This window comes from Corvus moneduloides, chromosome 3, assembly GCF_009650955.1.
Source record: "Corvus moneduloides isolate bCorMon1 chromosome 3, bCorMon1.pri, whole genome shotgun sequence".
Classification (NCBI taxonomy): Eukaryota; Metazoa; Chordata; class Aves; order Passeriformes; family Corvidae; genus Corvus; species Corvus moneduloides.
The window spans coordinates 19,001,890-19,026,488 of record NC_045478.1 but is presented as its reverse complement, the minus strand read 5'-3'; the positions used below and the strand labels follow the sequence as shown (position 1 = coordinate 19,026,488).

Genomic DNA, 24,599 nt, shown 5'->3' with positions numbered 1-24,599 from the left:
TAGGTACAAAGAAATGTAGATTATTTCTGTTTTATTCACTTGAGTGTAATTTGATTGAGTCAGCTGAGAGGAGTAGCAAAGACCAGTTGAGACAGAGATGGTTTCTTGTCATGCAAGTGGCTCCAACCACACTGTCTCCCAAGGAAAACACAAACAATCAGGTGTGGTGGTCAGCAACCCAAGTTCAGCATTTAACTCGCAGTTACGGTGAGAACCCATGATTCCTTTGTCCTGTTATCTGCATGTTTTCCCCTGATAGGTTAATGTTTTCCCCTCCCAGTTTTATGTATGATGTTATGTATATTCGTTGCCCTTGTTTAATATGTATCAGTTTCCAGAAAGTTCTTTGTTCCTCAACGCCCCATTGGATCCTTCCCTAAGTCCCTCCTATGTGTTACTCCCATTGGTTCCCTTACTGTCAACCCCACCTACTTGCTCCTATCTAATTGGCTGAGATCCCTTCCCCGCCTTTCCCCATCCCCACTATAAAATCCCTGGTAACCCTCAGATCCTTGGCTCTTTGTCCCTGTCAGTTTACCTGAATAAGCTTCTGTGTGGAGCACAAACGGAGAGTCCCTTCTCTTTACTTCTTTGCCTCTGCTTGCATGCCTTCTCAACCAGCTCAGGGAGAAGCTCCCTTGGGTGAGGGGCTGCCTGTTTTGTGTGAGCATTTCAGGATTGCTGTAGAAGTGGATGGGACTGTGCTAGACCTCTGGGCTCTCTTTTTGCTAGCATGCTGCATACGCCGTTAGTTTCTCAGAGCGTAACAGAGCCAGCAGCGTGGGGACCTGGCCAGCAGGGACCCAGGTGCACATGAGCAAGGGAGCAGAGTAGATGCAGAGACCACATGTTGGACCGAGAATGTAGAGCAGCAGCAGGTTCTTGGTGATGAGGCATGTCAGGCTGGGAGATCAGATCACAGGTCTGGATCCGGCCTGGTGAGGATAACCAGGATCAGAGACAGACCCATCATTGCTGGGGCCAATAAGACTTATTAGTGCCCTCAAGGCACTTCAGCTAGACCTTGCTGTTCCTGTATGATTTATGCAAGCAAAGATGTGCAAAGGCTGCTGGCAGAAATGCCTGTTGTCCATGTCCACTTTTATATAAAACTTAAAGCCATTTTCTAAACAGTTTTGTGATTTCATTCTTTCTCACCTTACCTGTCATACTGTTAAAACTTTTCTGTGCTGCAATTAGAGTTATAGCCAAGAGTGCCTGGGAAACCTGAAAATGTTAAAAAATTGAGAATTAATTTTCATAATTTTCCAAGGCTCAGCAGTTTGTCAGAAGCTGTTACGGATGGTTTACTACTGCTCTCCAGCTGCTGTAGTTGGTTCATCAGTATTTGGTATCCCTTAAATTGACTTTACACTGGTATAAGCCAGAAGTGTTTGCAGCTTCAGCACTGATGGAGCAAGAAGGATTAAGCTCCTCTACTAAATATATGCCTACTGTAACATGCATCTGACATTTGGGATAAGAGCAAGTAATATATTTTGAGCCTGCAAATCTTATCAAATAGCTGGGACACCTGCTCCCAGGCACTAAGAGTCTTTGTTTATTTTAACATTTACAGTTTTTCTCTGCCCAAAAATTCTTTGATCAAAGACTCAGAAAATGTGTACACCATGTATCAAAATAGTAAAAATGATGGTAAGGATTTACTGGATTAAAACTAAAAATCCAGGCCAAAGTTTCCGATCTAAGTTTTCAAATGAACTCTGGTGCATTTGGCAAAATGTGAAAGTCAGTTTGTGTTAGAACATGTGAGTTATTTTTGTAAAAAAACTCCTCCTTAGTGGCCTCAGGGCCTCTAAAATGGGCAAAGAACTTTAAAATGGAGGGAATAAATTAATTACTTAAAGAAGTCTTTGTTATTCTAAGCTGTATTTGCTTTGTTATTTGTAACAGGTACTTTTATTGCTGTGGGAACCTCCACCGCTGGATGATGTTAGAAAAGTACTTTCTAGGCATCTTCCTGATCAGCAAAATAAATGGTGAGTTTTGCCTATAAATCCTTGAAAACATTTTCCTTGCTGTTGCCAATTAATTGCTTTTCTTCCACACAGAAGTCCTTTCATAAACGCTACATAGAATTTATCCCTTGGTAGCCCTCTTGCAGGCAAATAGAGTCAAACAGACCAGTCTGCAAGTCAGTAATTTTCTAGACTAAAGCTTGTCATCTTCCAGGAGAGAACATGTGACTTAGAAACATTTTAAGAAACTGTTCTGTTTTTTCTTTTTCAGTTGGCAAAAACGTGTCAGTGTTCTGGCATCTATATTTCACACTTGGATTACCAGTCCTGTCTTATGTCAGTATTTAGTATCTAAACTATTACATTTATCAAGTTCCACTGCTAAAAGGACTGAAAAGCTGTCACTGGTCATCACAGGCTGCGTAGTCTCTTAAGCAGATTGAGCGCTACTGCCATCACATTATATTGGAAAATGCATTATTTTTAATTATTTCTTTGAGTTCTAGTTTACTATGCTACATTATGTACATCATCTACTGGTTTGAAACTAGAGAAGCTTTAACGTCCCTACCCAAACAATTTTATGATTCTATACTTATATATCTTTTATACAAGATGTATGCGCAAAGTAAATAATCTGCAGGAATTCACTTATGAATTTGTTAGAAACTTCTCAGTAAAACATTTTTCAGCATTTTGGAATTTAGAATTAACATTCATAATTATCTTGACCTAAGTGAACTATATGAATTTGAAGGAAAATTGCTGCTTAATCAGAACGAATGTCAAGTACTATTTATGGCAAAGGTTTATCAAGTGGACAAATACAGACTAGAAAAAGTGGAAAGGATTCTAGGGAAGGTTAGTGATCCACAAGACTGTATCCAAGCTGATAGCTGTTGCAAACATTGTCCCCTGCAATACTGCTAGGTATAAATAGAGGCATAGTTGTACGCTCCTTCAGATAACATTCAGTGGGCTTGTAATGTTCCTGGTGTCTTGCCTTATAATTGAGAAGACATCTTAAGCACCCTTTTTTCAGTCTCTACAGATATTGGAATGTTTTTGTGGTGTTTCATTGATGTATTTTTGAGCATGGGATATGAAAAACACATGAAAAACTGAATGGGGGATTCAGCAGTTTTTTATTATATTTTTACTTTCTAGAAGAAAAATTACAAGAGTTGATACTGCTTTAGGAAAAAAGAAGCAATGAACCTCCTTGTTCTGATTAATCCTTTCATTGGAACTTGTGGGAGGTCTGTATGCTAGAATATGAGTGTTTCCTCCACTTCACCAGGTTCTCAGGGCAGACTCCCTGTGGTTTTAGTGACTAAAACCAAGTGAAGGACAGCAGCTGACTTTGTCCTTGTATTACTCTCCAAAGCCTTAATCAGGTATTGCTTGGATCAATTTCCCTAAGGTCATGACAAACACAGCCAGGTAACACTGTGTGCATGACCACCTTTCAGAGACCCAGTTTTGGCGGTAACTGACTTGTTCCCTATGCTAAATGTTTCAGTGCTAGAATACTTAAGGAAACAACCCTCTTCTGTTAGTCCATATTTGCTCCTTTTGAATAGTATGCAACACTAGAAATAAAAAATATGCAGGCAAAGGCAACTCACTGAATAAAACAGTTTACATTCTGGCATAGGCATATTCAGAGATCATAATCTTACAGAAAATTCATGAATTGTACAGAGAGATTCTCTAAATAACCAGCTATCTGTTAATAAGCAAGAATTAAGGTCTTTGAACTGTGGACAGATGCATGCAATTAGAAACAAGATCACATTATTTTTAATAATGGAATGCAAATTCACAGCAAGGGAACAGGTGCATAAATGTTACGGACCATTAAAACTTATCACAGGTGCATTATGAAGCATGTGGAGAAGCAAGTCAATTCATTCTCCAAAGACTGCAATAGGCTTGTTATTATATAGTAAGGAATACGGCAATATTTCAGTTTGCTGAGCATTTTTTTACTCAGACTGAGTTCTATATTAACATGTGCTATCTATGTATCTTCAGAATATGAGATGTCAGTTCATATCTAACCAGCAGCTCTTACTTACCTTTAGAGGTGTATCTCTGGACCTAGCCTTGGCTTCCTGTATGGTAACTCACTGTTAGACGTAATTCTTCCAGCTCTTTTGGATGTTTGTGGATGGTTTATCAGTAGGTCATTTGGTTCATAGGGTAGGCTGGGAAATGTCATCCCCTTCTTTGGCAGTGACTGAGAAGACAGAGGAAAGGACACATATCTCCTGTGTGCCCTAACCAAGAGCAAGCAGATACAGCTGGAATTTCATCAGCTGTAATAGCAGATGTGTTTTTGCTGCTCTTTGAGTATCCATACAGAAATAAAGTGTTACAGTAGAAGCACTTGGTAAAGTGCAATTTGAAGGTTTTTTAAATGTGACACTAGGAGTCCTAGCCATTAGCATTTTGAGTGCTTCCTCTGCAGAATAGCTTGGCCTGATTCCGTCTTGCTTCAAGTTGGCCTAATTCCATAGGCAACAAAGAGCTGGATTAACATTAGCAGCAATGAATATCAGTTGCAGACTTGCAGCAGTACAATGCATAGTGAATCTGGAGAGGAAATACCCCATACACATCCTTAACGTAATTAGACAATCTGCATTTTTTTTTAAACTATTGCTGGCTCACTAAAAGTTCACTTGTGTATGAACAGTTACTTCATAGTAGCTATCATTACTGTACTTTTTGCCGTAAGATAGATACTGGTGATTGATATAAGCAGCCAACGAGTAGGAATCTGCTCTGGGAAATCTGCGTCTCCTCTAGAGGCTTATTTTTTAAAGATACACTTGTAGAAAAAGGAAATAGTTGCTTTCAAGAAAAGCAGAGCAAATTATGAAGAAAAGCAAGCTGAAAGATTAAAATTTTTTTGGATCTCTAAAAGCTTAATTTTGAAATGCAGTCTTGCTTAAGGAGCTTTAAACTAGATTTGAAGTGGTACAGGAATATAGCTAGGCTTGACAGATATAAGCTATGCAATGGGGACAACTGAAGGAACCACCCAAGTAGCAAAATGAGACTTGAGGGGATACCTCCAATGAGTACAAACACCCAAAGGTGTAACCATGAGACAGGACTATTGGGGTCTCCCTTTGCACCTCTACTGGGATATTGACATACTTAAACATTTCTATAAAGTGCCTGTACACAAATGCACACAGTTTGGGGAACAAACTGGAGGAACTAGAGATCTGTGTGCAGTCACAGGGCTTTGATCTCATTGCAGTTACAGAGATGTGGTGGGACAGTTCACATGACTGGAATGTTGTCATGAAGGGCTACATGATGTTTAGGAGAGAAAGACCAGGAAGGCATGGTGTTGGAGTTGCCCTCTGTGTGATTCAACACCTGGAATGTATCGAGCTCTATCCTGGGGTGGATGATGAGTGAGTTAAGAGCTTATGGCTTAGGACAAAAGGGCAGAGTACCAAGGGTGACACTCTTGTGGGTGTTTGCTACAGGCTGCCTCATCAGGAGGAGGGAGTGGACAAGGTCTTGTACAGGCAGCTTGGAGCAGCCTCATGGCCATAGGCCCTGGTTTTTGTGGGGGGCATAACTACCCTGGCTTGGTCTAACCTGTCCAAGGATGTCAAGGACAAAAAGAACAGCTTCTTAAAATACATTAAAACCAAAAGGAAAACAAAAGATAATTTGTTTTCAAAAACAAATTCAAAACCAAAACCTGTTACTAAATGGAGGTAACAGAGGACACAGAGAAGGCAGAGCTCCTGAACGCCTTCTTTGCATTGGTCTTCACTGACAAGACCAGCTCTCAGGATTCTCTGACGCAGCGGACCAGGGTAAGGGAATGTTGAAAGTGCATTAGGAAGAGCATTGCCAGCAGGTTGAGAGAGCTCAGTTCTGGGCTCCTCAGGACAAGAGAGACAGGGAGTTCCTGGAGTGGGTCCAATGAAGGCCTACAAACATGATTAAAGGACTGGAGCGTCACTCTGATGAGAAAAGGTTGAGGGAGCTGGGCCTGTTCACCCTCAAGAAGAGGTGAGTGAGAGGGGACCTCATCAATGTCTGTCAGTATCTGAAGGGAGGGTGTCAAGAGGATGGACCAGGCTCTTCTTGGTGGTGCCAAGCAATAGGACAGGAGGCAATGAGCAGAAACTGATGCACAGGAAGTTCCACTTGAACATGAGGAAGAACTTTACTGTGTGGGTGACCAAGCACTGGAACAGGTTTCCCAGACAGGCTGTGGAGTCTTCCTCACTGGAGATAAGCAGGAACTGGCTGGACACAATTCTGTGCCATGTGCTCTGGGATGGTCCTGCTTGAGCAGGGAGGTTGGACCAGGTGACCCTCCATGATCCCTTCCAACCTGACCCTTTCTGTGAGAAACACAGTAGATTTTGTGGAATTTCTTTCTTTATTAGTTGATACATGAAATTAACAGTATTTTAGTTTGTTGTTTTTTTTTTTCCCCCCCCCACAATGTCTAGCCACAGAGGTTGTGTAGCCCTAAAGTTGAAAAGTGAGCACGTAAACGTACTCTGTTCCACTCAAAAGAAAAACATATTTTTATTCTGACAGAAAAAATCAAATTAATGACAATGTAAAATGAGAACATTTTTAGTCAGAAATGTTCATCTGAAAACATTCTTTAACAAGAGGTATTTGTCCTGTCAAGTATATTAGCTCCCTTCTTGGCTCTTGATGCAAGTTCCTCCTGTGGGATGCTCTGCACTGTGGCTAGGGCGATTCACTCTTGAGATGTCTGGTCTTCAGCAGTTTTTCTCCAGGAAGGGTGCTTCGGGGGATTGTCCATTCCAGGGATCACTCCCCCTACACAGCAGGAAAAAGCCTGAGCTGGGCTTGGGTCCCTTCCCAGGACCATGGACATATTTTCGTGAGCTTTGTGCTGTGAAACACCCACAAGCACATTCATTGCCAGTCAGGTTAGGCAGATTGTGCCTTCAGTGTGGCGTTACAAAAAAATCATTCAGTAGGTGTTGGCACAGACTTAGGTAGAAATTTAAGGCCACTGAGCAAGTACCAGGGAGGTGGAGGAACAGGATGTTTTAAGGAACATCGTAATCAGACAGTTGGAAATTATTGCACCCTGGTTGAAACTTACTTGATTTTTTTTTGATATTATTCTATATTATATATTGATGTTTTTGGGGTTTTCTTGACGGAAGCAGATAATTTTATTGATGTTTTCTGGAAAAAGAATTGTCCTGGCTTATAAGTGTTTATAAGCTATAAGTGTTTAATTGATAATTCAAGAAAATGACATTTTCTGAGGAAATTTTCATGTTAACAGTGATTATGGTTCCATGAACATGTTCCATGTTCCTGAGAGCTTTTTTTTCTGACAGACTTACATTTGCCATTCTGTTGTTCCAATTAAATTTAACTGTTAAAAGTCATGATCATGGAGTGTGGTGCCCATTAATTACATTAACACAGCATTCCAGACCACTCAAAATCATAGTCATATTGGTTGTTTTAGAGAAGTTTGCAAACTTTAAATCTCTTAATCTAGGCCATACACACCATGAGCAGAATAGAGCCCAAAACTACAATGATGCATTCTTTTGCCTCTGTTGAGAAGAGGGACTGCTGTTCTGGACTGCTGGTGGTGTTTTCTTTTAAATATACATATTATTTATTTATTTAAAGGGCAGTAGCTTCATACTTTAAATGCTGGGAGTTGTAGATCTAAAGCCATTCTCATAAGTGTATGTCAGTGATATTTATTTCCAAAAAAAGGGAGCACTAAACATTTATTCTTCATGATCATGGCTAACCAGTTATTCAGAAACCTGGGGCTGTGAGCTGTGGACACAAAGGCTGCAGTCTGTCTTAATGACTGGAGAATAGACACCCTCACTATAGTGATGTGAAATTCCTCGAAGTGCTGCTCTCTCCTCAGCAGCATCACTTCAGACGTAGCGGGAGAAGTCTGTCAGCTACTCCTCATCCATATTCAGGCACTGAGAGCCCTGTATTGTCCTGTGCTGAAAAATCAATACTGTGAATACTGTGTGGGCTGAGCCTATTGGATCTCTGTGGTTGTCATGGCTACACTTCAAGGTATTGATTCATCCACAGGGATCTCAGGGTTGGATGATCCCTGTATTGAGGCAGAAATCTTTTGTCCTGTGAAATCTAAGCACATTCTACAATGAACCCTGTTTCACACATGCCTAGACCACCAAAACTGGTTTGCTTTTTTTTTTTCTTCTTTCTCTTCTAGGGGTATTGGTGGAAGGAACAATTTCTCAAATATTTCCTACAAATTCCAGCAGATTCTATTACCAATGATATTGCAGACATGATAAAACGGACAGTGAAAATTATATGGATAAAAAGAAAGACACTCAAAATACTGCTGTTTTGCTTCATTGAAAACAGTGAATCATGTAGACTGGGTGTATTCTCAGTGGCTGTTCCTTGGATCCTTTGTTCATGTATTGGATCTATTATGGTCAACTTAAAGTAAATAAATTGAAAAGATTCTGATTGGAGAGGACTGTAATTTGCATTAGAACTCTATATTAGAGACTGCCATTTCATACAGTTTCATACCATTTATTCAGTATTTTATACCATTTATTCCGTTTACTTTTTTGTAGATGTATATACGTGTACATAAGTGTATTCATAAAACAACAGGTCCAAAATTGCCTGTGAGATACATATGCTCTAATTTTATCCAGAAATCATGGCACTCTCTTTTGGTACCTTTTTGTTTGTATTCATCAAAGTAACTGATCCATCTGTGCTTGCCATTGGCTTTGATTCCCTGGAATAAGTGTAACAATTTATGTAGTAATGTCGTAGCCAGTTTTGCTGGCAGGGAACTGATTAAAGTAATGGTAAGATAACACAACGAGACCAAAACACAAGTATTTGAGGTCCAAACCTCCATCAAGTAATCTAATCTCCCATGGTCTTAGATAAATTATATTTTGTATATTAGCATTTCTGAAATGAAATTGTTACTGGATAAAAAGGTGAATTTAGTGGAAATTATCAAAAAATGTGGAAGGAAGATAGTCAAACTGTATCTTATATTCATAATAAATTGTTAGATTCTATGAATATGCAGTGTTGCCTTATGCTACAGTGTAGATCTTTTTGTAAAAACACAGGTAGATAAATAATGCTCTGCCTATTAATAGAAGAGGTGTGTTTCTAGTGTGTTGTGTGTTGAGAACACTGGGCTTCCTGACAAGCATGCAGATACATGTTTTGAAAATGTCGGCTTGGATTTGGGTGAAAGGATGTCCTGGTAAAGGGATAGATGCTGTTTGTATTTGCACCATAAAATTTATCAAACATGAAGCCCCTGCCTTGTGCAGAAATGGCTTTCTCAGTAAAATTTGTCTATTCATTCTACCCACTGACTGTGTAGAAATCAATTAAAAATCCTGAGGAATAAAGGGAGAAGAAGGCTGTCTCAGCCTTCTGCTTCCTCTCTGATCGCTGCTGAGCTTCTCTGAGAGACTGTTGTTTTATTTGACTCTGGCCTCCAGCTGAATCTCTCTCCAAGGTTTGTCTTTCCTTCACTAAGGCTTGTGATGCTGAAATTTATGGAATTTTTATTTTCTTCAGAGTGAGGTACTGAGGCCCCCTTGTAATTTCTGTCTGTATTTCTGGTGTTAATAGCAGTAATCTTACCCCGTTTGTGTCATCTCTGCTAAGAAGCCAGAAAAATGCCTTAATGGGAAACTTACCAGGTTTCCTAAAATTTAAGCAGTTCCAAAGAATTTTGAATTGCATTTCTGTGAGCCTATATTCCCTCCCGTTCCCTATTATGTATGTTAGCTTTCCATCTCTGCTTTCATTCTTTGAAATCATTGATGGTGTATAAATATTGGAGATTGTTCTGCACATGGAGGAAGTACTCTTAAAGATTTTTCTTTGGTTATCTTTGGATATACATGTTTGGTTAACGAGTACTGAACTTAATTTCTTTGTTACATCTTAAAAAGGTGTTTCTGGAGAAAAAAACTGATCTGTTTCTGATATCTGGAGCAAGTTAACCTCTCCTCCTATACACAACTGACTTTCTCCTTCCCTCCCTAGAGTTTTCTGTACTTTTTAGTATTGTTTTCTAATAGGGTGGATTCTGTTTAATGTCTTCAGTTTTGAGCTCCCCTCTTATCTGGGTTTTTCAGATTTCAGTCATTTTCCATGAGACATTTTCAGTAAGAAGACGAAAACTCAGTACTTGTTATTGCCAAAGCTGTGTTCCTGAAAGAAGACAGGCAGCTTCCTACAATTAATTTCATCCTGAGTTGTGCTGTATTCTAAAACTGCATGTTAAGAACTTGGTTAACTCAGAAGAAAGGGTCAATGGGCATTTCAAGCTGAGGGCCAGAGCACAGACTCTGGTGAAGTATGGTATTCACGTATTCCTGAATATCTCATTTTAAACAGTTGTAGAATTAGAATCTGGAGAGATGTGCAGCCCTGGAGTTACCAGTGACATGTTAGTCTCTGGTCTTTTGTGAGCATCTTGCCCAGCCTATGACCATAACCAGTCAGAAGCCTCTTCTGACTCTCAGTAAACTGGAATACTTTGTCTCTTGGTGTTGTGTATTGGCCTGGAGGCAGTGCTGTGCCAGTGATTGCAAATGTGGCTTGTACTGAATGATCTAGAAAATGGAAAGCAGGATTTCAATATACTTCTTGGCCATGTGTATACAACTTAAATATACTGATACAAGGTAATATATCTGTGAAATCTGACTCCTGGATAATGACTAATGTCTGTGGAGTCAAGAATTCTTAATTTTGTAAAGAAAGATCAGGCTCAAGTAATAAAGTATTGTTTGGGAATAATCTTTTACTATTAACAATGCCTTCCTTTAGCTATGGACACATATTTCCATCGATTGTTTTAAGCAATGTAAAAATACAATAAATAAACAATTTCTTATTTTTATCTCTTTTTAAAAGGATATATTTGACTAGTACTTTCCTACAATAACAGTAAACAGCCCTAAAACATTGCTTCTTCCTCTTTCATAAAAAGAGGTGGAAAGCAGCACCAGAAAATGGCTTTCAACTAGTGAAAGTAGAAAAAATATATGATATGTGGATTTGGTGGCTCTACTCTGGTTACTACAATCAGTGTATGAGAACAAAATGAGAGTTTCCATTTTAATGTATCTAAAGTTATGGAATTCTGTCAATAAAGATATTCTATATGATAAAAAACACCTATGGAAAAACAAACTTGAAGAGAAAAATGCGGACAACAGACTCCAGCTATTAGCTCCTGTCTGTTTTATTTTTTTTGATTTGATTTTTTGTGAGAGGGGAACTTGGTCATGACTTACTGTCTTGTAGCAATGACTAACTGAATTAATATTTTGATTGATATGAGGTTAAAATTTGTATAAATTCCATTAAATCCAGAGCATAAATTGTTAGGCTTTGTATTAATGCACTCAGAGTCAGTCCTAAAATATTTCTTTTCAAAGTGGGCAGTTGGAATGGGGTGTTGTGGTGATAAACTTGGAGAATAATACACAGATGATGCTGCATGACAAAAGAAGCAGGAAACCTGGGACTGAGGGGAAAGGAGGTAGCACTGGTGGCTGTGCCTCTCATAACTTCACCCCAAGCTCTGGATCTCCATATATCTACTGCAAACTGGAACAGTGATAGTTGAGATCTACTTAAAATCATGGCGAAGTTACTGCATCTACTTTTCAAGAACAAACTTAGACAGGAAAAGTCTACTCCATCTTGTGTTGGTTGGTTGTTTTTTTTTTTTTTTTTTTAAATTTGAAGTATATACTATCAAGAGAAAGCAAAAATAGTTGTGTTTCAGAGACTCATAATGCTCCATCTCTGGTTACTGCAGATACTCTAGAAAGCTTTCTAGGTGTCCAGAAAAACCTGTAGTTCTTTTTTTTTGTAAGAGCCCGGGATAATTCATTCATTTATGGACTGTTTAGGGTCTGAATTTCAGCAGTAATCTGCTTAGTAACCTGTAGCTGATATATTTTTAAACTCTGCGAAAAGAAGCTATTGCAACCAGCTAGTGGCCATTTCTACACAACCTACAGACTAAAATCTATCTGGAGAATAGTTTAACTGCATGTTCTTTCTTGATTTATGCTTATTTCACAGGAACTAGTACCTCTAAACATGTGTGTGCACACATATGCAGACTCTGCACAGTACATGGTGTTTTTAAAAGTCAGAAAAGATATATCTTAGAAGTGAGGTAATTCAGCTTTTGTGAGGTTAGGAGAATAATCTATACCACTGAGAGGAAAATATAATCCAGAACTTGTTATTGAAGGACTAGATACATATTTTTAGCCTTTTTCTTCTCAAGGATAATTCATTATACACTGAATACTCACAGTGCCTGAGCCTATTTAGTGGAAGTCCAACCAAATGTACAATGAATGTCATTGGCAAATGTCATACCTAAGTGTAAAGACTATAAGGAGCAAAGACTTCCCATGGGAAGTCTTACCAATGGGATAAAAGGTGTAATTTTTTATTGAATTCTGCCATGTTGTGAATTCTAAAGCAGTTGTGTTTGAACCAATTTAAAGCAGAGCAACATAATTTAGATGTGTGATGACAAAATGTGCCTTTGCCTCACCAAACCCACCAAAATGTGTATTTTTGATAATCTAAAGTTAAAATTGTTGCTAACATCATCAGCATCTAAAGAGGATAGAAATGGCTGTGAGGAACAGCTGTGGCTTACTTCAGTTTTCTTAACTGCAAAGAGAGATCTTCGAGTACAGCTCAAATAATTTACTACTCGAATAGTTCTTTTGCAATAAACATTTGATTATGAGGAACTAAGAGAGCGTCTGTTAGATTGTTTTAAATAACTATGTCACTTAATCGAAATAGCTTCTAGAGTTAAGGTTTCCTTTAGAAAGGTTTCAGCATTTGCATCTGTTGAATGATTTATATCCCTGACATTAGCTTAATATTATGGGGGAAAACACAGTTCAACCTCCAGCGGGCTGGTATGAGATGTGAAACTGTTCCAGGTTGAATTTTCCTTTTTAAATTTTTCATGAAATTCTCTCAGCAGGCCACTGTTCAGCTCTGAAAGGATTTTGAACCTAATAACCATAACTGCTTCAGTCCAACCATCAGGAAAAAAAAAAACAAAGAGGAAAAACCCGCTCCACTGGAAAACAAGCATTTCATCAAAACTCTTTTCCTGCTTTTACAACAGCATAATAACACTGAATAGATTTGGGGCCATCAATTGTAAAATTACCATTTTTCACCAAAGCAGCATTATATTAAATGCTTAATTATTCATTACTAATGCTTGTCATGGTGAAAGATTGGTCTCAGCAATTTTTAAAGCAGTGGGCCTGGCTTTTCTTCCTTGAAGGTTAATGGCTGAGCCCTTGGTTTCATTACCTTCCTTAAACGTATCACACCTCATATGTCACAGCTTCGCTTTTTGCTTGCTCTCCTCTCTCTGCCCTAGTGACTAAATAGTGGCAATGCTGAAGATTTGGTAGGGTCTGTTGCATGAACTTTGTTTTGGTGTTTGCATGGGGATAAATTGTTCACCCTGGCAGTAAGGACGGGTGACAGCAGAAGTGAGGTTGGGGACTTTGTAAGATATAATCATTCTTGGCTAGGCTGAATCATTCCTGCGGGGGCATTTTTAAAATGGTAGCACTTAGCTTTAAATGGAACAAGATGCACTGAGATTATGAGCAAATTATGCAACTTGCAGAAAGCTATTTACTCATTTGAAATTACATGCATGAAATATTGATGGTGCATTAGTTACATGATGGCAATAAAAGTGGACTGCATTCAGTCTTGCTAGGTGCAAGGCCACAGGATTATAGCCTTAAGCTTTTACTCTGTAAACTTCTGAATGTTTAAGGTTTGTATTTATCAGGCCAATTTCAATATAACCTGTAAATATAGGGTGAAGGTTGTTTGGAGTTTTTCAAAACTTCAACATCATCTAAAATCCCATGTAACAGAGAGGTCATTAATTTCACAGACATGGAGAATGGTTGTATTTTTGCTATGGCTAGAAGAAATTGCTCCTTATGGGGTTGTTTTTTTTTTTTCCATACTGCTATCCTTATGTACCTTTACATGTAAGGAGTTCTGAAAACAGGGCTGGGCTGGCTGTAATTTGAGCTCTTATCCACCTCTTTCGAAGGAACAAGGTAAGCCCAGGTAACTGTACTGATTAAGAAATGTGAAGAGTAAGGAACTGGAACAGTCACTGAAAATTCAGGAGTGACAAAGCACACCTAATGGCATTATTTCCATTAATATTACCATCACTACTGGAGATTTTGTACTTGATGCTAATTATTGAGCTTGATTCCTATAAATAAAGGCATCACTGTATAAATAATGAATTTTGAACCTATCCATACATGTACTAGTCTTCTATAAATATAAATGTGGTAATTTTCAGCAAAGCTATTCAGCGCACTTTAAAGGAGATAAATAATTAATATGAATTCCATTTAGTTATTAAAGAGTCACTGTCAAGATAAAAATCATTGGAGTTTTTAACAAAATTCCCTGATTGCTAGTAGTCAGATTGATAAATGAAACCAGAATTATTTGAAATATCTTGTTCAGGCCTCACCTTTGCTGCCTCTATTAATATCCACCCTTTATATACAATGATGGAAAAAGAATATTTGGCCAGATAGAAGATGAAGGCTAAGAATTTCAATTTTTTTGCTGTCTCTGTGCTTTTCATTCAATCTAGAAATAAAAGTAACTGTTTGTTTTCCTAGTTTTTAAGTTTCATTTGTGGTTAGGGGCAGTATTATCTTTCCCTTGTTTACCCCATTCTCTTATCTTAAAAAAAAGTCAGAAATTTAAGATGCTGTAAAAGATTGTAATGATACTTTCAAATAAGGACATATATATGTTACAGTTATATGTTTATGTTAATAAAAATATTTGATAAATTAAGAAAAGGCAAGAGGAAAAAATAATTATTGCTGCATATCACAGAGATAACTACTGATTTAACCACTATTGATGATAAAATGATTATTTCCTATCTGATCTTAAATCCTTTGCTGTTTATTCTATAAAGAAATGGCAGAAGGGGCAGAGGAGAAAAAATGATTATTAACAGCATTATTCTGCTGCAGAACTCAGAGTGTGTTGTTGGCCCGGTCGTTATTTCCTGATGAAGGTTGCCCAGACTGTTTCCTTTTGCTTATCCTTATTTGGGAAGATTTTTACTTGTGTATTTCTTATTCATATTGTGACGGTTAAGCAGAATCAAAATACACAGGAAACCTTTAGTCTCTTATACATGTAAATTTGGGTAAAACCCCAAATCTCCTTCCTCATCGTATGCAAATACATTTACTTCTAAACACATGGAAAAAGAAATATGGAAAAAATACTTAGGGTCTTTTTTAGAGCTTTTAAATTAAGCATAAACTATGCCCTTTCAGTGTGACATGTTTTCTCTGTCTGTAAAGGTTAGGTCACATCACAAGAAAGTCAATAATCTGCCAGCAGCATTGCCTACTGGCCTTTTTAGTTGTTTAGCACAAACTTACATGAAGTACCAGTGGATTCCAAGGTTAGTCTGAACTCTGGGAGCCCTGTGAAGGGTTTAGGAGTTATCTAAGAATAACTTAAGATTGTTGGAAATAGGAGATAGGGACAACGTAATAAGACCACTGTTCAGCTTGTATTCAGAAATGCTTCTGATGCTCCTAATAATAAATGTTGGCTGCTGTACAGACTGTGAGTTTGCTCCTGCTGTACTCTCTGGGGAAATTTGAGCGTAGGTTGAAAGAGCAAGTTCCAGTCCCACAAGAGTATTGTTGTATTAGCAGAGATGCTCAGCTCAGCTGGAGTAATGTTGTGGTGCACCAATGCTGCTGTCACTGTGCACCACAGCTACCTGGGGTATTCCTATGTTGCTCTGCTTTATGTAGCGTCAGTGTGCCCTAAAGGAGATGAGGGAGGATCTTCTTGGTCCAACATAATTTCTCTTTGCTCAGAAGAGGTGGGCCAGAGTCAAACAATGCCATATGACTGTGAAGATTGGGAATTCAGAATATGAAATGAATATTCATCTGCTTCTTTACCATCCACTCTTGATAAGTAACTGGTAGGTAGTATACGTGGGGAAATATATCTGAGTACCATGAATCTCTGGTACTATCCCAGGAATAATACTTTTGTTAGTAAATTCTTTCCTCATCAGTCCTTCCTGCCTTCCTTCCTTCCTGCCTTCCTTCCTTCTCCTTTTAGATAAAATTGAACATCATATTTAGTATAATATACATCTTTGCTAAATATAATGCTCTGAATGTTTAATTATTTTACATGTAGAACATAATTAGCCATTTGTTTTCTGAACTGTTTTGATCAGAGGTTCCAAATGAGTAAGTAAACAGCATCAACACCACCCTGACAATTTTTCTCTTACAGGAACATTGTATCGTCTAAACTAGTTTAATATTGGTGTTGGAAAAAACACCTCATGCTATTGTGCGGAACTCACATTTGTTTTTAAGGGTCTAGCCTCTTGAGTGCTTGGAGAGTAAGTGAGTTACATGGATTCTGTTCCTAGTGAACACGTCCACCTCCATCTGGCTGTTTGCTTTCATCTTGCCTGAATGAGTACGCTAAGATTACAAGAAAAATTGGAGCAATGAAAATAAGTCAGTGTTTTCATAGAGTTTTCTTGCAGGCATGATGGGGAAATTAGTAAGTGGGAAGTGTCTGTCAGTCTGGTGACTTGTTGTTAGCAAAGACCATCCTTCCCAGTGCACTTCTCTTAAAACCCTACATTAAGACATCAGAAATGCTCAGTTTCCTTCAGAGAAGGAAGTCACAGGGAAGATTAAGTGAGCTGTCGACAAACTTTTGGAGGGATTTTTGAGAGAATGTTTCTTCCAATTTGTAAAAGAAGAAATTTTTTTTCAGAGAGGTCCTCATTTTGAGAAAATTATTTGGGAACTGGCTTTGAGATAATGTTTACAATTTTCTATCAGAGCAGAATGGATTACATCCATTTGATAGTCAAGTTGTGAAGACTGTGTACCTAAAAGGAACAGCTGTGTTCAGGCTCCTGATTGTGCATGATCTTTTCAGCTTCTAAAAAGATGAGTGGTGGGGTAGCACATGAAAATATTTGTGCTAGAAATACCCGTGCATATCATCTCATCCCCCCAGTGACATTTGGAAAGAGGGGAAGGTAATATCCAAATGTTCAGGAAATGAATATGAATCTTGGGTAAAATTCTGCTTCTTTTCTGCACTCTGAGAGAGAAATGAAAGCTGTGCAAATCAAAACCTCCACTTCTGAAATTCTGTTGACTTTGGGAATTTTTTGGTATAGTGTGAAATGTTTCTATTGGAAAAGACTTACCTCACAGTGATCTCAGGCTTATTTAAAGATCCTTCAAGTTAATGGAGACTAAGTGGCCCCAATTTCTGAGCCTTTGAATTTGAAACCTTAGGGATAGAGAGATATTTGAAGAGAGGTTACAAAATTATGCTGTAATATACATGGCACTTCAAGCTGCGGAGTTTTTATAGTAAAGTTTCCTCTGGTTTTGGAAGGGAGCTTGCTTTTGATATTGTTCTGATGCTTATGAAACAACTGAGGTGAAATTCTATGATACTATGAAATACCTAAAAATGGATGTTGGCTGCCTTCTTTTTTAAACTCTTTCAAAGATTGTTGCATCACTGTGGTGGGAAAATAAGACTCTTAGCAAATTGGCACCAATATCTTTCTTATTCCAGCTGTTTTCCAGAAATTCTAATGATGTAGCTGACAATTAATGGTATCACTTTTACTACTGAGATGTAATGAGTTTAGAGCATTACAGGCTCTCTAATGCCAAACCATTTGCTGATGTAAGTTGAAAAGGCAGCACTAAAACTAAAGGTTTTAGTGATCTACACAACACATGAGACTAGTCAATATATTCTTATTTCATTCCACTTTTTAATATTGAAGATCTTGAGGAAAAAAATCTGCTCTGTTCATTTCTTCTGGTGGTTCACAAGTGTTATCTCTTATGCTTCCTTACAGGAGCTATGGAAAAAATATAAGATGTGACACAGAACTGTCAAACATCATGGGAATGAAACTTCCAGGTATTTGTCAGTTTGCCCATGTTGATCCATCCTTAGCCTGTCTGATACAATCTTCTTCACTACAGGCAAACCAGGGTAGTACAGAAGAGTCAAAAGGGTCTGTAAATGGAAGTTGCACTTCCTGTATTTTTAATTTTCCGTGGATGTGCAGGATAAATCGAAGCAATTCAAAATAATTAAGGCAAGCTAAATCATCACACAGTGTAAGTTGCCATATCAGTTGATGTAAATCATTTTAACTTTGTGGCATTTATTTCCTTCAGGACTTAACCTAGAGTGTATGACAAAATAGGACGCATAGATGGATGCTTACACGAGAGCTGTGTTGTTATCCAAGATCTGTATTTTCTACAAACAACATGGAACAAAAGCCAACCCACTAGGGGATGTAAATTGCATTTGAGAGAATTCTTAATAAATTTTTAAAATTAAAATTAAATGTCTCCTTATAATTCTTTTCCAAAACACAAAGAATTAATCATTCTTCGGGTTTTTATTCCTTTTGAAACTAACATTTTTTAATGCTAAGTGAAGCAAATAATTTATTTATAATACATATGATAATATAAGAAAATGTTTCTATAATAGAAATAAAAACCATTTAAATGACCTGCCACAAAGAAAGATTTTATTATTTGTGGTACCTGTACCTGAACACTGAGGGTTTAAAGCATCTTTCTGTTCTTAAGCTACTTGTTCTAAATGCTATCACTGTTCGAAGAATTCTCTGTAACTCAGGTGGGACAGACACTGATGTGCAGGCAGGTGCTCTGTAGTTTGAATACCAGACAGAGCAAGACACTTTTTGTCTTTTAACATAGTCCAGAGCACCTGTGTCTGCAGCTATGGCTCTACCTTGTTTTGTTCAATTCTATGAATTTTCACATGAGGTCTGCACTCTGGGCAGGACATTTGGCTGGAGGCCCGATTCATTCATTACTTCTGCTTTCCTGTGAAGCATCCCAGATGGCTTTTTTGAGTACTTACGGTGTGAACCTCAGGTATTCAGGTACTGAATTAAGTACCCAGGTACTGAAACACTCCCTGTACGCTAATGTATCCTCTTACCTGCCATGGGCATTTTTAAGCAATCCCAACAGCCTCCATTTATCTTTTGTCCCTGCAATATGATCACAGAGCATGGTTAGAAACCTAGGCATGTTTTTTGCTAACCACAGGAGAAGATAGGATTTGTAGTGATTTTGGACTCAGGACAAGTATCAATTGCCTGCAAGGGAAAAGTGGTCATGAGGCACCTGAGTTTTCATGTTGCTTATGGGATCTCATTCCCAGATGCACAACAGAAGTAGCCTTCAATTCAAGCACAGGAAAAATTCAAAGGCAGCAACCCTAACAAGGGAAATAGTTCTGCAAGTCATCTATTTCTTGTCTATGTCAGATAATGCTGATTTTTTGTTGCTACTATGAGAGAATACCAGAAACGTAATTTCCTTTCTGTTCAGACCATTCACAATAAAGAACTAAATGGTAGATATTTCTGTCAAGGGTGTGATAGGAGAAGAGTTCATATGACGGCTTTGAATCACTAAAGCATGCAGACTTGTGTAATAAGGAAGTGTCAGAGAGGTTTTAGCCTGAGGTCCTACAATTTTGAATAAAGAAGGACAAGCATGCAAGATGCTCAGAAAGAACATGTCTTTTGTTAATTCCTAGAATTTTTAACAAAAATAAAACAATTTTTAATGTTTTTCTTAGAAGCTCAATTAGTGTATAGAGCACCCCAGAGATCTTGAGTTTTTGTAGAAATGACTTTAACTCCTCCTCCCAGTTTCAGAGGAAAGCTCAAAAAAATCAAGAGGATGCTGTCAGATTCACAAAAATACAACTATGTAGTAAGTTTTATTGCGTTTAAATGTCAGAAAATTTACATATTGTCTTTCAAGTCCATGTCATTCTCTTCTTGTATTCAAAATCTGTGAAACTTCAGGATAACAAATCTGGGCTTATCAGGCAGTGATTATGTGATCAGGCTCCACGCTGAAGTTCTGGCTGGATACTGCCAACCCTAAGATTCCTGGTTGTTGGTTTTAACTTTTCATGCCCCACACACTGCTGATCTCATGTCAATCATGCATGCTCTCCTGTTGTTTTCCTTGTCCTGTATTCATTAGTCCCTCACTTCTGTTTCCTTTCCTTTCTTTTCCTGTTAGCCCTGTACTTACCAAACAAGCATCCAATAATGTTGTAAAAAGGCCAAGTCCCTCTAGTAATCCCTTTTTCTACAAAGATAAAAATCTCAGGTTGTATTGCAAGATGCTGATGCAAGCCATGTTTTGTTCATGCTCTTGAATTCTTTCTCTTTTCTATTTAAACTCTAAGGCTTGAATTCATCTCACCAAATGCAGATGTCTCTAGTGTAAATATTCAGCTCTGAACTACTCATCAGAGTTTTCCTTTAGAGAGAATGCAGAAACAGGCAATTGTAGACTGTGATTCAAATAGTTCTAACACAGAGACCAAAATAGACTAGAAATCATACTTTAAATAATCCTGTTACTTTCAAGTGACCGTGGAGAGAGACAAGGATGTCTCTTGTCTTGAGACAAGTCTCAGAAAATCGATAGAAGTAGCCTACCTTTATTGGGCATGCTTATGGATACCCAACTGCATGCCAGGAGGAGTGAGGTTCTCCACATCAGCCCAGGTATTTTTGTTTATGTGATAATAATCACATGTGAGTTCTTTGTGCATCATTGCTCCTCTTTGGTGTATTGATGCTTTGGCCAGATTGCTTGCTCTTTCCAGGTTTGCCAGTTACTGCAGTCTTTATTCTGAAATTAGTTTCTTCCCTACTTGGCTTCAGCTTTTCTGAATGCTTGTCTTGACCTACAGCCTTGATGCTTCTGCTGTCTTACTGTGTGGTGTCAAACTGCTCATCATGAAGCAATAAATTCAAATTCACTTGGAACAGAAATGGTTTTAAGGAGTAAGGCTGTGATCTCCTAAGCTTTCCCTGTTGTCATAGGTTAGCAAGCATAGCCCCGGAAGTGAGTCTTTTGCAAAGAGGTGCTTACAGCTTCCTCTATGACCTGATTGAACCTATCAACTGGCTAGTTTGAATATTGACAAATTTTTAAGCCACTTAGAATTTTGACTGCCTCTGTGGTCCACATTTAAGAATGGACAAACCCTGGGAAGCTCTGTCTCTTGCTTCTAGCCAGGGGACAGGTAACTGGGCTGGGCCTGTGCGGGGCCCAGCGGGGCCTGCCGGGCCCAGGCAGGGACACAGCCATCCTGGAGCCAATGGGCCCTGTTCCACCTGTGGCTCCCCCCAGCCCTGCTACGTGCAGACGGCGCAGCCCCCCCCAACTCCAGTGCGGCTGAAGATTCAGCTGAAGCTGCCCTGCTGTCCCGCAAAGATCATGTGACCAACAGCGATAAGCAAAATTCCAGCTGCAAGACAAGGGTGAGATTAACCCTTTTAGTGCTGTAAGTGCTGCAGACATTAAGTAAAGAAAGAAGAGCTGAAATCCTGAGGGAGGAGAAAGAAGAGATGCTTAGAAGCTAAATTCTGTTGTAAAGTTATGGTGGTGATGGACTATGATATATCAGAGTACCCGTTGTAATTTCATGAAAGCAGGGGGGGTGGAGCATTCAACTTCTACTTGTGAGCAAAAGCACCTATGCTGGAATAAGCAAAAGCTGAAGAAGCTGTAATTTGATAAGAAGTTTGAACAGGGAGAGATGGAAGTGATAAGGACTCTTGCTCCAATCGGAAGGAGAAGACCTCAGTTCCTAGAGATGCTCCCAGAGATAGTCCTAGAGTTGAAGATTATGAGGACCCTTGTCTCCCAGGAAAAGGGGATGGCTTCTATTCTTAGAGATGAAGATGCTCCCAGAGAAGGGTGAAGAGAACTTTCGTTTTTTGAACAGCTCAACCTTAAAATGGTAGCTCAGTAGCTACCAGTAGCTCAGTACTCCAGTAGCTCAAGATTGGACCTTCGAAAACAGTTGTGGGAAAAGCTGCAAGTCGGGGGAAGGGACTCGCATGCGAGCAGAGAACCAACCTGGGCAGCTGTCTTGTGATACTGAAGCCGTGAGAGAACTTCTTGTGGAGATGTCTCCATAGCATGAGCAAGAGAGACTCCTCTCCCTAAATGAACTGAACAGGGTTATTACGGAAGTGGTAAACAGGCTGAACGTCTCAAGGGTTGTCTTTTTACAGTGGGAGAAGGGAGAAAGGTGGGGGGAGGAGAAGAGTTCGGAAGGTGTGGTATGATTTTTTTTTTTCCTTTTTTTAGGTCTGTTAGTAAACTTCTTTATATTCTTTTAAGTTTTGTGCCTGTTTTGCTTTCTCCTAATTCTTATCTCACAGAGGGTAAATAGTAATGAGTATTTTGGACCAAACCACTACACCTGTACCTCTCTGTTCAGACAATCATTTAAGAGTTGTACTGTTACCTCTGGAGGCAGTGCCGTGTCCCTGTAAGGAATGCTTACTTGTCTGTATACATGGCAAGGAAGTTTTCAGGGAATTTCAGGGGACAGAGCAGAGAGTTTAACTGAGGAGAATTTACTGAAGATGGAACTAGGAGATACCTGATGACTGGGCAGGCAGTTGTCTAAGCCCATCCATCTCCTGTGAGTCACCTGTTTCTTCTTGGATATATTCCATATGGTGCCTTTCACCAAGAAACAGTTCTCATGGCATGGTACAAGGGCAAAGCATGTAAGCTGCGGGCACAGAAGAAGAACATTTGATAACTATTTAATCTACACAAGGATCACATATCATATACTTGACATATCTATTCTGTATGAAGCCACTGCAGCCTTCCTGTGGGTGAATACTGAGACATGCATGTCTTAGCAGAATTTGGGTCTGCACTTTTAATATTTCAATATGTAATTATAAAAGGGTAATGTGGCAACTGATAGTACTAAAAAGTATGTTTCAATGCATAGGCTAATGATTATGAAAGATAATAGGCTTTGCATGCTAAACAGCTGCTCTGGATTGGAATGTATGAACAATCTTTAATGCTAGAAGACTTCAGCTCCTATTTAACAGCTTTAAAAATTTATTTTCCAAAAAAAAAAAAATCACAATTGTTTGGAATTGTTTTTTGCATGTGTGATTTATCTGACTTTTCTACCAACATATTTTGCCTTGGGATAGCCTTGGAAATGAACTTAGTCATCTTGGTGAGTTTTTCCTGATGAAATACTTTAAAATAAATTATCTTTCTAACAGGTTTATGGCTTGCCATCTGTACGAAATACATCTCTATGAATAAACACTTCAGGCTAAACGTAAAGGAGGCTTGGGAGGTAGAATCCTTAGCAATCTAACAGCCTGAGAGCCAGCCTGAGAGCTGGGTAGAATTCATGGTGCTGTTAGGCATTTAAATTCCTTGTACTGTGCATTGGGAGGAGCAGGATGCTTCAGACAGCTGGCAGAGAATTCAGGAGAGAGGGTCTGTCTGATACTGAGGTTACAGTTCAGGACTGCTGAGCATGTCTGACATATGGGATTTAGGATGTGTAAATTACTCACTGAAGTCATCCGTTTAGGTGTATAAAGATAGATCAGGTTTTGTTTAAAAATAACACAGGTTATGGAAATTAGACATTCTTGAAATGGGGTCCAACTTTTTTCTCGGTGGCACTCAGACCAAGGAGTTCATGGACCTCTTGTGCAATGTAACATAACAATGTTATGTTAAATGCAATGTAACATATGCTCGTGCATAACAACTCCTAACACACAAAAATAATACAACAAAACCAAATGTTTGAAATGATTTATTTAATAAATCCAAAAATGCAAAGATCAAATTAAAGAGAAAATTGATTTCAGGGTATGAAAAAAATGTAGTGTGGTAAAGAAACTGGTAGTTATTAAAACAAAATAGAATGGCTGGAAGCTTTAACAGTGGGGGAGGTACTTCATGTCAGGAAATTTAAAAATTGGGATTGTAAATTTTCCCATGAGATATGATCTTTTAACTCTTATAACCTTAATCTGTAGCATCTGAACACAAAACGCTGTGTATTAGAGAAGTGATGGTGCTTGGACAATCACAGAGAAGAAGATAATTCTAAGCACCTAGGAGAGAGAAACAAGGATGAAGGCTGAGAGTAAGAAAGAAAGAACGAAAGAAAAATTGGAAAGGGGACACCTGTATATACTGATAAAAGGAAAGGGAAGTGTGAACTTGGAAGGCAGAACAAAACCAGCACAGGAAAGAGCACAGTGAGAGTAAATGTCAATGCCTGCCAGCAAGGTGGAGCATAAGGGGTTTTCCTGTTTGATTTGTTTTTGAAGGGGGCTCAGGGGCTCAGTGGCTACAATGGGCGGACAGTGGCCTCCATGCCCCAAGAAAGCTTTTCCATTTGAAGTCCCTACATTGTGTTAACAGATAAATGAACATAAAGGACTTATAACACAGCTATGAAATTGATGAATAAATTACTATTTCGTACCAGCAAAGAGAGAAAAAAAAAGAACATAAATTATGT

General features: G+C 38.6%; 1 long non-coding RNA gene across 2 annotated transcripts; it reads left to right on the top strand.

The window, feature by feature from the left end:
- Positions 1-509: 509 nt before the first annotated feature.
- LOC116442110 lies at positions 510-18,601 on the top strand. Of its 2 annotated transcripts, XR_004239401.1 has the most exons (5): positions 510-642; positions 1,915-2,000; positions 14,113-14,179; positions 18,052-18,116; positions 18,380-18,601. It is a non-coding gene; the product is annotated as an uncharacterized LOC116442110 (long non-coding RNA). The 2 variants fall into 2 exon arrangements; XR_004239402.1 differs by lacking the exon at positions 14,113-14,179 and having other exon boundaries at positions 516-642.
- The last annotated feature ends 5,998 nt before the right edge of the window (positions 18,602-24,599 follow it).